Source organism: Hibiscus syriacus, unplaced genomic scaffold (genome assembly GCF_006381635.1).
Source record: "Hibiscus syriacus cultivar Baekdansim isolate YM2019G1 unplaced genomic scaffold, ASM638163v2 tig00110809_pilon, whole genome shotgun sequence".
Taxonomy (NCBI): domain Eukaryota; kingdom Viridiplantae; phylum Streptophyta; class Magnoliopsida; order Malvales; family Malvaceae; genus Hibiscus; species Hibiscus syriacus.
Window position 1 is genome coordinate 597,215 of NW_024062869.1, and position 17,235 is coordinate 614,449.

A 17,235-nucleotide genomic window follows, 5' to 3' on the forward strand; every position below is an offset into this window, starting at 1 on the left:
AAACTCTACCAATTCTTTTAAATCACAAACTCACCCAATTAAATTCCCTAGCCCCACACTTTTGTTTTCTATACTTCGCCAAAGTTACTAATTTTTGTTTGCTTTTGATTTATAACCAGGACAAACTCAGGTGAATTAGTGGATTACAACCCGTAAATTGAAGTCAGAGCTCGAATACTTCATGCACAGATGCTTCGAGAAAGAAGGAGACAACAACAATTAAATTCAGAATCAAGTTCAGGCAAATCCATTAATACATAACCAATTTCTATGGCCGATCCCACTATCAGAGAGTTAGCCGCAGCTCATACTAAACAAGAACCTTTATGCATTGATTTTCCCCAAGGTGAAACTCCATACCAATTAAAAATTGGCCTTATTCATCTCCTCCCTAACTTCTGTGGATTACCAAACGAGAATCCACATAAACATCTCACGGAATTTCATATGGTCTGCTTCAACATTAAACCACAGGGAGTAACTGAGAACCAAATCAAACTTACAACTTTTCCTTTTTCTTTAGCTGATTAAACAACACATGTTAGTATTTCCCTTAGCAGGCCGACACATTTTAGCCAAACCCAAAATCACCTTTTGCCACCCATTTTGAAACATCTGCCGCCGCCCATTACACTATATCTATTTCTTTCTTCTTTTTCGTTGATCGTGGGCCTCACCTATCTCATCTCTCTCTATCTTTTTCAATTTTAAATACCTATTTTAAAACCCAATTTTACTAAAATTCACCCCCACGTGCTTTTTAAACCAAATATAAAAAATTAAAACCTAACACATTCATCTTCCCCAAACCATACCCGTTACCTCATTCTCTTCTCCTTCACTCTCGACGCCGACCTTGCCCCACCTTCTATGCCACATCAGACACTTCCTTTATCGCACCCACCACTGAACTTTTAACCGGCCGTCACTTCCACGGTGGTGCACTCAAGGAACTAGCAAAATGATTATGTCAGTCCTCCACCAACCCATCCCCAGTGGGTGTCGCTGACTCAACACGCCGGCTTTCGTTGAAGTACCCAACAGTTCTAACTCGCAACCTCCACAATGTGCTCCACGCTCAACACGAAAGGCCATGCACCCAACTCTCCGCTGCGCTCATCATCTCTGTCATTCTAGTCTATTCCAACTGTGGCCACTTATTCCTCTTGACCACGATAATAAACTTTTCCCTTGTGTTCAATGTATTCGACGACATCCGACCATAATCCTGAGGTAAATTCTGATCCTATTTCAGTTCAACCATTATCAATGTACCATCAAGTTTATGGTTTTACAGAGGATTTGGATTATGATTTTCCACCGACGACACCACCTAACCATACTTCTAGTTCACGACATCAACCCGGGAAGCCTACTTCTCCGTCCTAATCCTCCAGACCGGATGATTTTCCTCCCCCTGACAGTCCATCACATGTTTATAAGAATCCATAACGTAATCAACATGGCCACTCCTATGATGTCCCTACTGAAGAAACTATACAAGGTTACTTACGGTTCAACAATGAGGGTGTTTTGAATCGGTAAGTCATCATCCTTTTCGTGTAGGTAAATATATTCCGACTCAAACTTTGGAAACTTTACATTTACGTGAATTTATACATGCTTACTTTAATGCTATTGGTTGGAATTTATATCTGATGATTAATTGTGGCACGTTTTATGAACTTCTCTTTGATTTTTATGCCACTTTCACTTTTTCAGAGCATCGTCTTATTAATGTTACCTCTCCTGATGTCGTTACCTTTCGATTATGCGGAAATAATTTTTCAATGTCTATTTCTGATTTTAATCTTGTTATGGGTTCATGATGGATGTCACGAATCATGAATATCTGACTGCTCTACTTGAGATTCCGCAGGATTTTGATGCTAATATGGCTTACGAGGCACTCACTGGATTGGTTGGTCATACGTTCAACACTCTCTCAACTCGAGCTCATCATATATATGACCCGAGTTTACGTTACATACACCGTTTCTTAGCTTACAATTATTCAGGCCGAAATGACTCGTCTTCTTTCTAGAGACTAGTCAAACTTTTCTGTTTATGGTGCATATTAGTCGGCCAGCGGGTGAACTTAGGTTTTGGTTTGCTCGGGCTTTTGAGATCGTTATTTGATCCAATCACTCGCTTATCCTTGGCTCTTATATTACTCATGTAGCTTCTCGCATCGCTAATTTTGATGTTACCAGGTTTACTTATGCTTTTTCTACAGATGCCTTGGAAGAGCGATGCTTGGATTCGATGGGCTTACTTGCTGGAACCCCGAGCACATCATACTTTGTTCCACTTGGTGTTCTTAATCCTTACAGCGAACAAGTTTTTGTTCATCACAATGCACCACAACCGCCACCTATAACACATCGCCTGGACATGCAAACACAAATGGATGAAGTCTACAATCACCTTAACACCATTGAGACAAACATTGCTGAATTTCCTTTATATCTTTGTCCCAGCGCCTCCAGTCGTGGCGGTGGTCGACAATAAATCCAAGGAGTTCTCTATTCCTTTTTTCGTACTTTAATTTTACGTTTTGGGACAAAACGCATTAAGTGAGGGGGAGTAGAGTCTTCATTGAATTTTCCTTTGATTATCTCTATGTTTTGATGCTAGTATGTGTTGGTTGAATTTATAGAAAGTTCCATTAATTTCTTTGTTTTATTGAATTTTTTGAAATGCCATGATTGTTTGGGAATACATAATTGTTTAAGTTAGAATATTCTTGATAGCGGATAACATGAGTTCTGATCAAGTTAGATTTCTTATGATATTTCATGATTTTGTTGGTTGGAATGTGCTTAGCTCAATGCATGAAAACACTTTGGTGAAATTTGAGCCTTTATGAGCATATCATTTTGCTCTTATTTTGTTGGATTGAGGGTGTCAAATTTGGCATTGGTATTCTGGAATATGCATTTTAAATACTATCGAGATTACACATGAATATGATGCTTAAAAATGATTTGGACACCTTAGGATTAACCACTTTGTTTTACCCACTAAATTGTCTACCCACGCATTTCCCCTAGTTAACCACTCTTGAGCCTATTCCCATTCTTTTTTTTCACCACATTTATAAATCGAGGCCTTTTTATTTTATCCCTATTTTCAACCCTTTTCAGGACAAGTGAATAATTTATCCGGTGTATACTCCATAAACAGAAGAATTTTGGTGGTGATAGAAAGAAAGTCATGTGCAAGAGAAAAAATTATCTTACGTTTCGAAAAAACATCTAGAAGAAAAAAACCAAAACAACAACAACAGTGCGAAAAAGTCAAATTCAATTCGAAAGGAAATGTGATGTTTGATGGTTTATATCTTCTTATCTTGTTATACTTATTATTTGTAGTTGCTTGTCTTGAAATTTAGCCATATATTTAGCCGTTTTCCCCACCTTTACTTAAGGCCAGTTACAACCAATAAAAGACCCTTTAATTTATGTTTCTTGTTCTTATTAGTAGTGGAGACTTGATTTACTTGCAGGCCTATGGTAATATCATGTCACTTATGACGTTGAGTGTTTCTATACCCTAAACACCTCGAGTGCTTTGAGTGAATCCTGGTAAGGTGTTGAGTTATGTGGAATTGAGATTGAGTGTTGTTCAATTAATTGGTGTCTTGACTTTGGATGATTAATGTGGTCTATACTTACATTGCTTCCTTGATGTGAAACTTGACAAAGGAAGGTAAATGAAGTTTTTGGTTGATTTGATTGAAACATGCTTGAGGACAAGCATGATATAAGTGAGGAGGAATTTGATGAGTGTTCTAAATATATAATATTTGCTTGATAATTCTCCGATCTTATAGATTTATTACTGCTGATTTGGTTATATTGTGCTTATTTTCGTACATGATCTTATTTTCTAGAATTAGCAGTAAAAAGAGTGCATTCTATATTTTTTATTATTTAGTCACAACTGAAGACATGGGCACGAATCTGGGTATGACACAGTCTGACGTGGCAGTTTCTAGAAGGTCCAATCAACAACAGTTTTCTAGAAGATCTAGTCAACATCTTCTAGATGGTGGACAAGCAGAGATATCTTAGGAGATTTATTTTTAAATTTTAAAGTTTGAATTTGGAAAATATTTGAAATTATCTTTAGGATTATTTATCTTTTAATTTCTATGTTTATCTCTAGGATTTTAGAAGCTATAAATACCCTCTTAGGGTAAGCCTAAATAGACAATTCAAATTTCATTTTTCTTCTTCTTCTTCTTGTTTATGGTTTTATAAAGTTATTCTTTTCTTTATTTTCAGGTTTTCATTTTTTATTTTAAGTTTTCTTTTTAAATATGTTAAGTATGACTTTTGCCATGCATAGTTAATTTTCTCATAAGCCGAAAGGCTAAGCGATGACTCAATTCAATATGTGAGAATTGAAAAGCACTTAACATCTTCAGGATGTCAATCTCAGTTTTCTGAAAAACTTGGATAGGTAATCGACCTATCCTTTAAAAATCAAAACACTTTCTTTTCAAAAAGAGGTCGTTGGTCAGGATGTTGTTCTGATTTAAAGTTGGGAGGAAAGATCGAAGAATAGCATATATGAATTCCTGTTAACACATTTAGCGGCAGTCCACTAAGGGAAACTGAGTTTAGGTTTGATTCTCAGAAAGACAACACATAATCTGAGTCAGGCTTTTCCTAAACTAAAATTGTTTTTGCACTAACATCGATTGTCATAGTTGGTTCAATTAAAAGATGGATTTCCAAAGATTGGCTTTGGGAAAATCGGTTACCGAAGTGAAAATCAAGTTACATGGATAATGCCTTGTAGACTGCAACCAGGTTGAATCCCAAAGTGAAAAATCCAATTGCAATGATCAGAAACAAATTGAGTCAAAGCGAGGCCTGAGGCTGCTATTTACTATAATTATTTTTCAAATCTTTGTTTAATTTCTTAATTTTCACTTCAAATTATTTTTCCTTATTCAATCATTTTAATTCAGAACCCCACCATTCTCTTTACTATACATCGTCTGGTTTAAGAAATTCAAACAAAAATTTGGGAATTTTTCTAAGTCCCTGAGGGTCGACCCTTATTTCTCTTTACTACGTATTTTTTTATATTCTATTGGGAAGAAGGAATTTATTTTGACATCAAAAAGGCAATTGTCAGTACACCTGAAAGGTGAAGCAGACTTGGTGGTACTACTCTTCTCTTAACTCAAGGCAACACTCTATGAGAGTGTTTCTAAAGCAAACAATTGCTTTTTTGATATATCAAAAGAGAAAAATTGTCCATTATTTATAGGCTAAATAGTGAGGGAAAAAACATCATTTCAAACACATAATTTAATTTTATTAAAAATATAATTAAATATCATTATAAAATTATTATATTTTGAGCATTAACCAACAATCCTCCACTAATGCGAAATAGTTATTTCGTAAAAATGAGAGCATTGAAGTTAAATCATGAGAAGATCAATAGCGAGATTAATTGTTTAAGCACTAGTGAATGTATATTGAACTAGTACATAGTGACGATGAACAATTTTTCTCTTAGATAAGTGAAAATTCTCTTGAACTTACTAAGATAAGGGTAAACTCATAGCACACAACTAACCCCTTCATCCATCAAAGTCATCGATGTGTCTACAAAGAGTATATACAAGAGTGTATATATGTTTTAGCCTTCTTTCCTCGATATTCTAATAATTGTACTAGAAAAATAACCTAACATTTTTCATAGAAGGTGGCTAATTCTTCTCACTTACGTAGGTTATGTCATCAAGTTTATCTTAACATAAACGACTCAAACTGATCTATGAAATAATTAAGAGCTTTTACAATACCTCAACCTCACAATAAGTAAGGTGAATTTATTCAAGTTCATTTTAAATGAACCACCCAAACTCTGGGATAAGATATCATTAAGAATAAATATTCAACCTCATTATTCGGTGAATTCAATATGTCCTTCTCACTAGAAACTCTCATTCAATATGTCCTTCTCACTAGGAACTCTCAAACTCTTGAGTTTGAATTCATTAAGATTTTAATAAAACTCATCATCTCAAGCAGTAATTTCACCTAGTCCCTCGCGATTAGGGTACCCACTCAACACTGGGTTATGAACTTATTAAGAATAAATATTCAACCAAAATCGATAAATTCATCAAGTTTGTCTCAATAAGACCACCCAAAGCCTGGGCTATGAATTTATTAAGAGCAATTAAGCTCATCTTGTGCATGTGCATTATTCGTTATAGGGATAGGTGGGTAGAAATGTACACTATAAGTCTTTCCATGTCTTCGTTTGACCACATTGAACTTAGATAACTAAGTTGTGTATCCAATGAATTCCTCAACCAATGGGCTTTAAACCCATCCTCCTAGACGAATCAAGAACCATTTTTCGACTTAACCCTTTTATAAGCAGACCAACTAGGTTCCTTTCTAACTTTAATCATCATTTAAGACACCCCCACATTTCTAACATTTTCTAGGATAGAAATAAATCCATAAGTGTCTTGGACAATGTGTAAAAAATTCTCTTGCACATTTACTCATTCATACTTGAGTAAAGTTTGTTATTAGTTTTAACCACAAAACTATACTTTAATAAACTCAAATTTTGTTCATACATTATTTTATTCTCAAATGATCATAAAATTCCTTATATTTCATTTAGTTCTCTATGACCTTTTCTCATTTAAAAGGAATTTTGATTTTTCCCAATTCTTTATAAGAAATGTTTAGGAAATTATGAATATTATGATACAGTTTATTGGGAAATTTCAACCTTTCCTAACAACAGGAAAAATGATCTCAAGTTTAAAACAAGAGATTTCAATACAAATTCTGAAATAGATTATCTTTTTTCTTTCCTCTACTTAGGAAAATCACTTAAAGAGATTTAATAGCTACAACACACTTTTAGTAGCAATAAAGTCTATCATATTCTCATTCATGATATTCAACATATTAACCTTAAAGAGACCATCACATATTTTATTTACTATGACTAAATTTGATATTCCACTCAACCAAATTAATCTATACTCTTTTAACTTCTATACTAAGTTTTAAGAGTTTTTAACTTTGTCATAGTATTTTATAAAATTGGAATAGTGAGCATAGTAATGAATAGTGCACCGGGTAGGTTTCTATGAAAGAGAGGTGGTGCGTTAGGCATGCTTAAGTACCGAGTCTTCATATAACCAATCCTAGACATGAACTTTCATACTCTTCACACTACTTTTCAATATATCATTTGTGAATTTTCTCTTTCTTTAATTATGGTCTCTTTAAAGAATTATGCTTGATATTTTTACTCATAATAGTATCTTATTAAGCATACATATTTTGGGCTCACACTACTACCTTAGCCTTAGTAGTACTACCTTAGTTTTACTAAGTTTTAAAGATAATTCAAAGGCACGTCTATACTAATTCATGTATCATTCTAAGCATAAATTAATAAGTAAAAAGTCTAAATAGTCTGACCTCACAAGTAGAATCATAATTTTCAAATAGACTTTTTCATCCTCACCATTCATACAACTTCAGCCTTTGCATTAGGACCTCAAAATCTATCATGACAATCACTTCATCTGAACCATCATCTCTTTTGAATCTTTTGAATTCAAATGAAGATTATATATGGTTAGTCACAAAAATATTTTACTAACAGTAATAAAATTAAAATAATTTACTGATAGTAATAAGATCTTTATCTTTAAGATTTTGGTTCCTTATCTTCAATAGATTGTGAAAATCAAACATGAATTTAACAACTATTCGGTTTGAAAAATCTTCTCGTTCAATATCATAATCTTTATGATTCTCCAAAATTGTAACTATTTTGTTGTCTTTATAAGTTTTTTAAAAGAAATTATTAGTACAATAAGTGAGTTGACATTTATTTTCAACTTACTATTCAGAAACTGAGTAGTCTTACCTCGACATGAAAACAAATAGTTTCTCATCTCTACATAGCAATTGTCATACAAGCATGATCTCCCATACATAAATGTTAATTAATGTTCATAACATTATAATCATGCACTTCTTGATTATAGCATATAAGTTTCAAAATAATCCATATCAACCGTTTCCATTCCATTCCATTCGTATGATTAATCTCATGCATTATTATGGATTAAAATATAAAATAGCTTCCTTCACCAAAATAATAAATATGCTTTCGGTTTCTTCACATCAACAATTACAAAGCATTTTCATTGAGACCATAACAACCGAAGAAACCACAAAATGTATTTAATGCCATAAGTTACAAATATCCTTTTTTTTTAAATCAAACCTCATGCATTTGATTTTAAATTATTCATGGTTCTTCACTAATATCATAAACCATAACACCTAAATAAATAATTATAAAATGAACAATTTCATAATTATTATAACCACCATTTTATTGTGCAATGATTATAAATAAGCAATAACCATCATGTTAACGTTTATTGAAACAATAAACGTATACCAATTTTTTATTCTTTACCACCAAATTGTAATTCCAATCAGTGGCTTTAACTAACCCTTTAAAATGGTTTTAAACTTTCTTTAAAAAACCATTTAATAAGAAAGATTTCTCTCGTTGCATCAATTAATGTCCCCATGAAACATATTAAATCATGTTTGCAATTCATGTTTGCAATTCAAATACCAAAAACGTAAGTAATCATTTCCATTGTTTTAATGTTTTAAACGCAATTCTATGTGGTCAAATGTTTATCAAATTGCTTTAAAGAATATTATAACATTCAATTAAAGCAAAGAAACGTATACTTACTTAATTTTAAATGATATAACATTATTACCTTTAATAATAGCATCCTTTGTAACTTACGAATTTTTCCAGCCTATCAATGAGACTTCTCATTTGCTTTCAACCATTTTGAAATTTCATCAGCATATATGAGCTCCGAGTGATATAAACTCAATTTGGCATAAGTGAAAATATGGAGATATCATGTCGGTTAATCGTTATCATAAAACCAAATTATAATAGAGAATAAGAAAAACATTCTTTACGAATATTTCTGAACACCATAGTATTCTCAACCAACTTCAACAACTTCTTCATTAGTTGTTCGAATGAGTTTTGTAACAATATTTGGAATTTACTTCTAAATTGTTGGAAAAATAGATTGTTGCGAAACGATGCGTTAATACTGACTGAAAAATATTAAATAAAATAATCAATCAGAATGATAACTGTGTTGTGGTAATCAACTGTCTTAGAAACGAATTCGTTCTGATGGTGTAATCGCTACAATGGACAAATGACCCCGAGGTTAACACGACTCTCTTAATTCTGTACACTCGAAAGATGAAGCGGACTTAGTGGTACTACTCTTATCTCAACTCAAGACAAATAGAGTGTTTCTAAAACAAACAATATGTTTTTTGGATATATCAAAAGAGAAAAAATTACTCATTATTTATAAGCTAAATAGCGAGGACAAAAATATCATTTCAAACACACAATTTAATTTTATTAAAAGTAGAATTAATATCATTATAAAATGATTATATTTTGAGCATTAACCCACACACAATATGTAGGATATAAAGGATGTATAATATAAGTCTTTCTGTGATTTTATTTAGCCACAGTTAGAAATCCATAATACATACATCAATCATTGAACTTAAATATTTAAATAAAACAAGGAACTTAAAAATCCTCCTCCACAATCTGGTAACTTTTGTATACACGTAACGCATCCATATCCATAGGATATTGATGTCGTGGAAGTATTGAAAGTGATTGCTTTTCTGTACCCTAATGCCGATTGTCAACTTTGTTTCCACATTAGTGGCAATTATTATAAAAAGGCACGGAATAATGTTGCGAACTCCCTTGTCGATGGGTGAGTAGAACTCGAATTAATTAAAAAATTTATTTTTTTAATTTAACTTGATTCGAGAAAATTCGACTCGAATTAACTTCGAGTTGTAATTTCATAAACTCGACTCGATTTGAAAAAAAATTCAAGTTCAAACCGAATTATAAAATACAACTTGAATAACTCAAAATATTTAATAATTAACAGATTGATTTTCAAGTTTAAGTTGAGTCATTCGACTCTATATCATAAATGTACATCACATATGAAAAAATTATGAACAAATACACATATATTGTATATGGTTATAAAAAATCATTTAAATTGAAATCAAATAAAATCATAATATTATAAATTATTTATAATTAAATTTAAACAAAAACTAAAAATTCAACCTAACTCGACTTTTACTCGAATTTTATAAACTTGAATCAACTCAAAAAAAATTCAAGTCAACTTCGAATTTGTAAAATACGACTCGTCAACTCAAACAACTTGAAACTTTTTCGGCTCGACTTGATCGAACGCTCACCCCTACTTGTCTGGTGTTATTAAATGAAAACTCCTTTTTAGGATAAATTACACCATTCCTCACTCTACTATACTCTCTCTCCTATTTTGCTCATCAAACTTTCAATTTTTCTAATTTGGTCACTGAACTTTATAAATTGAATCATATTGCTCACTCGCTCGTTTTCTTTCTAACGACTGCTGATGTGTCATTTTTATTATAATTTAATATAAAAAAAATAAAACAGAAGGTGGTCGAATACCACCACCGGCCACCATTGACTGTCGTAGATGGTGGTCGTTTGATCCCAAAATTGGATGGGTCTGTAACACCCATAATCCGTATATGTCTTGATATACGAGTTAAAGATGTTACATTAACGTTACTGACATTCACTGATCATAAATGCTTAAAAAAAATTCCTTTCAAAAACCTTCATTTTTCAACTTTAAACTATTTTGTTAATCATGTAAAATTATAAAATAATATTTAATTGTTCAAAATGAATCAAGTTTATGGAAACATTTAGGCAGTTTAGTGTTGTTTCATAAACTATTTAAAATATGCCTAAATGTTGTTTAATTAGAAAACCATTTTATAAACAGAAATATATGTATATATTATTCATTTGTAAATACCGATATAACTAGACCAAACAAAAATAAGTGGTCCTAGTTTACTATTATAGACCATTTAAAACAAACCTGATAAAACAACATACATATATAATATACATGTCACTAATAGATCAAAGATAAGATGTCTTATTGATATTGATATTAGGTATGATTTTTCTGGAAAGATGCTAAAGAGGCTCCTCACTTCACGTTCATTTCTCTATTCGAACCTACGCATGAAAATCATCACGCGGTAAGTAGAACTTACTGAGGCAGTAGTATAGCTAAAGTGATAAAACATAAACTCATAAAGTATACATCATAAAACTATAATTTAAATAAAAACATTAAAACTTTCAAACCGAGATAGTCAAGCCGTTTCCTCTTGAAAACATGAAAATCATCATCTCAATATTTTATCAAAAATCATGTAAATCAACATCAAATAGCATAATCAACTCATGTTCTTTTCATTTGAACATATTTCAGAACTTTCATTTCAATTCCATATTCCTTTCTTTCCTATTCTTGTTATAACTTTCACATTTACTTTTATAGCCCCATTCATATGTAAGAGAATGCAAAGTACATGAGTCAGACGAGTGTACACAAGCACTTCAGTGATATCATCGTAATCAAAATATGCACTCCAAGTGCATTCATATCATTTGAACCAATAGTGCTACACATAATGTACACAAAGGTACCATAACATAATTATAATCAGAATCAGAATCACTCTATCTCATGGCATGCCAATTGTACCTACGACTCTCAATGCAACATACAATGGGCTTGCAAATCATATCTTATTCATTTAATAATCATCGTTTCATAATTCATAATCATTTAAAATTCATAATAGTAAATACATACTTTTCAGTTCATACCCTAAACCTTCCATATAATTTTATAAAAACATCATGGAAATAATCCATTTATAAAATAGAAAACATACTTTAAAAAATACGAGGTTGACTTATCGCAAGTCGTCCTCAATAATAATAATTAAATAAATAAACCACACTCATTTTGACACTTTATTTATAAATCAAAGTATAAGCCTCACTAAGCTTTAGACTTAATTCTTTGCTTTCGATTTGCTTTTATCACAAAATTTAACACAATTTCATATTCTGGCAGTTTGCATTACCTTTAAAGAAATATTATTATGTATTAATATAAACATTTAAAAATTATTCCGTTTACACCATTGAAATATAGATTCTAATTGAAATATAGATTCTACTACGAATATAACCAAATAAGACATTCCTTCTAGTTCATCTTGTACAATTTATAGTGAATTTTTAAAGTTGACCTACATAAGCTGTTTGAACAGAATCTGCTGCCATTTTTTCTAACCTATCATGTGAATTTTTAAAGTTGACCTACATAAGATGTTTGAACAGAATCTGCTGCCATTTTTTCTAACCTATCATCGGTTAAAAATTCATTTCTTATTGTATACTTCTTGAAATCATGATCCATTTATTCTAAATGAAACTAGACGGATATAAAAAGTCAACGACATAAAATTCATCCACCAATAATTTTTGTATAATTTATGGTGATTTTCTAAACTTAATATTCAAGTCATAAGTATAGGCATATTTTACCATTTTGGTTCCTTAACTTATTTGTTAATTTTCTTAGCTTACCAAATGAACATATAAGCTTGAATCACAATTCAAATAACATTAAGAGTCACTTCGTACTATAATAACTCCGTTACTGGCTCATCGTAAGCCAATGTTTATTCGATAAAATAAATACAATTAAATGCACTCACCTTTGCCTCACTATTGAACCTTATCCATAATAGTCTTCTCAATCTCGTACTTTTTCGTTCTCTTTCGAATTACTTGGATCACTAAATTTATCGTGATCTGACGAAGTCATATAATAGTATAAAATATTCAAATTATATGTTAGTATCGAAATAACGTAATCTAGCTCAAATATAAAAGTCAATAGAAATAAAATAAATACTTAAATCGATATAAAATTAAATCGTACTTCCATCATAATTTCAAACTTCTCAAAATATTCATTAAATTCCATAAATATTTATTCCCACTATTAACCCCTCAACTTTTTTCCAATTATACAATCAAGCCACTTACATAAAAATCAACCCACACATCATTTTCGTCATCACACAACCTTTAGAATCAATCCCCAACACCACTTACATAAAAATCTTTCATTAAATCCTCAAAATCCATAAACTTTAATCGCCAAATCTAAAAATCTAAACATGTTTAGCATGAATTTATTATATCAAATGATAGAGAATTGAATGTAGAATAATTTCCTATTTCATAACTTAGTCCAAAATCCTTCTAAAATAGCTTAAAAATGGAAAAGAAATTTTTTTCTCACCTTGTAGGGGTTCACACAACAAGCTGATGGGGAGGAAGAGTTATATACTTGTCTAGCAATTTTTCACATGGCATTGAAGCCAATTTAATTGAATTTAAAATCAATTCATGAAAAGTCCCCAAAATACCATTAATGAAACTTAAAAATTACCAAATGTCATTGCATTATCTTCCATTAAAATATTCCTTGGTCAAATATGAATTAATTTGGCTTCGAATTCTTACTTTAGCCATGATATTTTTGGAAATTTGCACTTTAGTCTCTAAAATTCCACTGTATGGCCAAATCTGAAAAAATACACTGATTTATGCCAATTTTATCTGATCTAAAGTATGGACATAATATTTCTAACCATTATCTAACATTCTTCAATTTTTTGTAAAATTATGGTTCGATCCGGTTATCCAATTTCGATATCGAACTTTAAAGCTTTATAGCTTTTAACTCGAATCTCGTACCAAAAATATAATTACGACAAAAATTCTTTTTTTATATCAAACTGTTCATTTACAAGCTAAAATATATAACTTTTCAAAATTACACCTTTGGCCACCAAACTTTAAAAGCTTACATTTTAGTCTCTAGCCAAAATTTTGGATATTACGAGGTCGCTTCGCCTCAACGTCGTGAGCTTGAATCTGACCTCCATTTTTTTCGAAAGTTGCTCCAAAGTCCACGAATTTGAGATTGGAAGTGAGGAAACTGGAACGTTCCAGTCCAAATTCACGGGTTTTGGGACATTTTCTGGTGAAACAACCACTAGATTCGGACTCAGGGGGTTGAGACGAGCCGACCAATCCCATTTTGGGACTGAACGACCACCATCTATGGGGATTGATGGTGGCCATAATGAAAATGACATGGTGTCCGACGGAGAGAAAATAAAGAAGAGAAGGAAAAAGGGTAAATTACACCATGAGTCATTTAACTTTACTCTATCTCATATTTTACTCTCCAAAACAACGTCGTTTTAGAGTTTGTTTGAATTTTTCAAAATGATATCGTTTTTATTCTTATGCCATTTCATAACACATATAAAAAATTAACGACAAAGTGAGCACAATGATTCAATCTATAAATTTCAGTGAACAAATTAGAAAAATTGAAAGCCATGCGAGCAAAATGAGGAGAGTGAGAAACTGGGTAATTTACCTTTATTTTATTGGAAAACCAACTCCAAGCAACATTAATTGAAAAAAATTGTAACACCCATAGCCCTTATACATCTAAAAAATACAGGCCATATATGTCATATCATACTGGCCAATATTCACTATTCTCAATTGCTTAAAATTTTGTTTCTTTTAAAACATTCATATTTTTCAACTTTAAAACTATTTATATCAGCTTAAATTTACATACTATTTAAAACATAATATTATTTATTCGATGCATACCAAATATTGATAAACTAAACTAGTCAAAATAAACAGTCCTAATTTACTATTACAAACTACTTAATCAAAACTGATAAAACAGACTGATAACATAATTATACATGTCACTATTAGTCAAAATAAACATCAATAATGTCTTACTGATACTGATATTATAGATGATCTTCAAAAGATGCTCGAAAGGCTTGTTACAGTACATTTATATCTCTATCAGAGCCTACACATGAAAACCATCACGCGCTAAGTACAACTTAGTGAGGCAACAATACTAAAGGTGAGAATAAATAAATAAAGTTTCAAAATAAATAAAAACTTTAAAATAATTCAGATAAAACGTTCAAACTGAATATCTCATGTTGTATCTTTATCAGAAAGCTGAAAAAATCATCCTATGATTTTTACAAAATCGTAATAAGTCATATCATACATAATAATTAGTCAACATTCATTTTCATTCAAACACTTTTAAGAACTTTTATATTTTATTTTTATAGCCCAAAGTATATTTAAGAGAATGTAAGGTACGTGAGTCGGATGAGTGTGCGCAATAAGCATCTTAGTGCTATCATCAGAATCGGAACATATAAGCACACACAGTGCTATCACATCGGAAATCACAATATGCACACAAAGTGCAATCACATCAGAATATATATACTAGTGTACCCACCGGTACACCACTATATCAGAATCTGTACATAATCACTCTACCTCATGGCATGCCAATTGTACCTTTGACTCTCAATACAACATACAATGAGTTTTTATTTCAATTCATAATCATTTGATAAAAATCATATCATAATCATAATTATATACAGATCATATTCGTAAAACATGACATGGGCAGTTCATACCCAAAATCATTCATAACACTTATTAAAATATTACAGATATAATTCCATAATCAAAACATAATTCATTTTTTTTAAATAAATAATGTGAGATTGACTTATCGCAAGTCGTCTTCGATCAAAATAATTAAATAAATAAACTACACTCACCTTTGCCTCATTACCAAACCTTTATATGCTAATTCTTTATTCGTGCACTTTTTCCTTTCCTTTCGAGTAGTTTGGATCTCTAGGTTTATTGTAGTCTGACAACATAACATAATATTATAAATTATTCAACTATATGTTAGTATCATACTAACATAATTTAAACTTAAAATATAAAACTATATATAGAAAAATAAAAATCGATACAAATTTAGGTTATGCTTTCATAAAATTTCAAACTTCTCAAAACACTCTTTAATTTCCATAAATATTTATTCCAACTTTTAATCCCTCGACTTTTGCCAATTACACATTTAAATCACAGATTTTGAATTCTTTCTAGAATTCACCTCAATTTTCTATTAAATTCATAATAGCCCTTCACTATTATGATCATATCACATTGTTCACATAAAATTCCAGCATTTTCATAAAACATTCAAATCAACACTTAAATATCAAAAAACTTGCAAATTCACCTTAAACTTTCTTAGACTTTTCAACTTTAACCATCAATTTAGTAAGCTTGTATTCAACCCTAATTCAATATTTAAAAATAAAAAATTCAGCATACTAATACAAATTTCAAGCATTAACATATTACCTAAATAATACTCTTGCATTTAATAACTTGCAAACAAGTCGCCTATTTTCTTGGACTTTTCGAATTCCACCCCAAATTTTACCAAATTTTGAAATTTGGTTCCAAACAACTTTCCAATCTTAATTTAACTTTCCAATCTTAATTTTATTGCATCTTAATATTAAAATTAACATTTAAAACCCCAAAACTCACCTTTAAACAATAATGTCCCACAATTCTTAAAACTTGTATACTAGCCCTTTTTACACTTTCAAAGTTCCAAATTAATCCAAATCAATCTCCAACTCACATAGAATACTTCTGATATCATTTCTAAACCATATAATTTTTTTTTCAACATTCCCCCCCAATTTCTTCCCTATGGCCAAATGCCTCATGTCACCTAAGGAAGACTTTTTGTTCAATTTCAAGCATGAATTCAACCTCCTATGATTAAATTCATGCATTTCCAATTATCACAACATCAAATTGAATCAAAATCACATCATTCTCACAAACCCCAGTATGTCCAAACCTTATATATGCATGTACAAATAATTTTAATCATCATACACGCTTTAGGAATAATCACCAACATCAAAAACATAAAAAATCCTTCATAAATTCTTCAAGATCACCAAACCCTCCTTAAACCCTAATCATCAAATCTCAACATACAAGCATCTTCACCAAACAATATTGGTACCAAATGATAGATAATTTCATGTAGATTAATTTGTCGAAACGTTTTTTAACGGGGTAGGGCGAGATTTTGAAAATCGAGTCAATTTTAATTATTCTTTTTACGATTGAATTTTAATTAAAAACAATGCGATTTTAGAAAACCTCTCGTTTCGAATATTTGAAATTTCTTTTACAATAAAATACGGG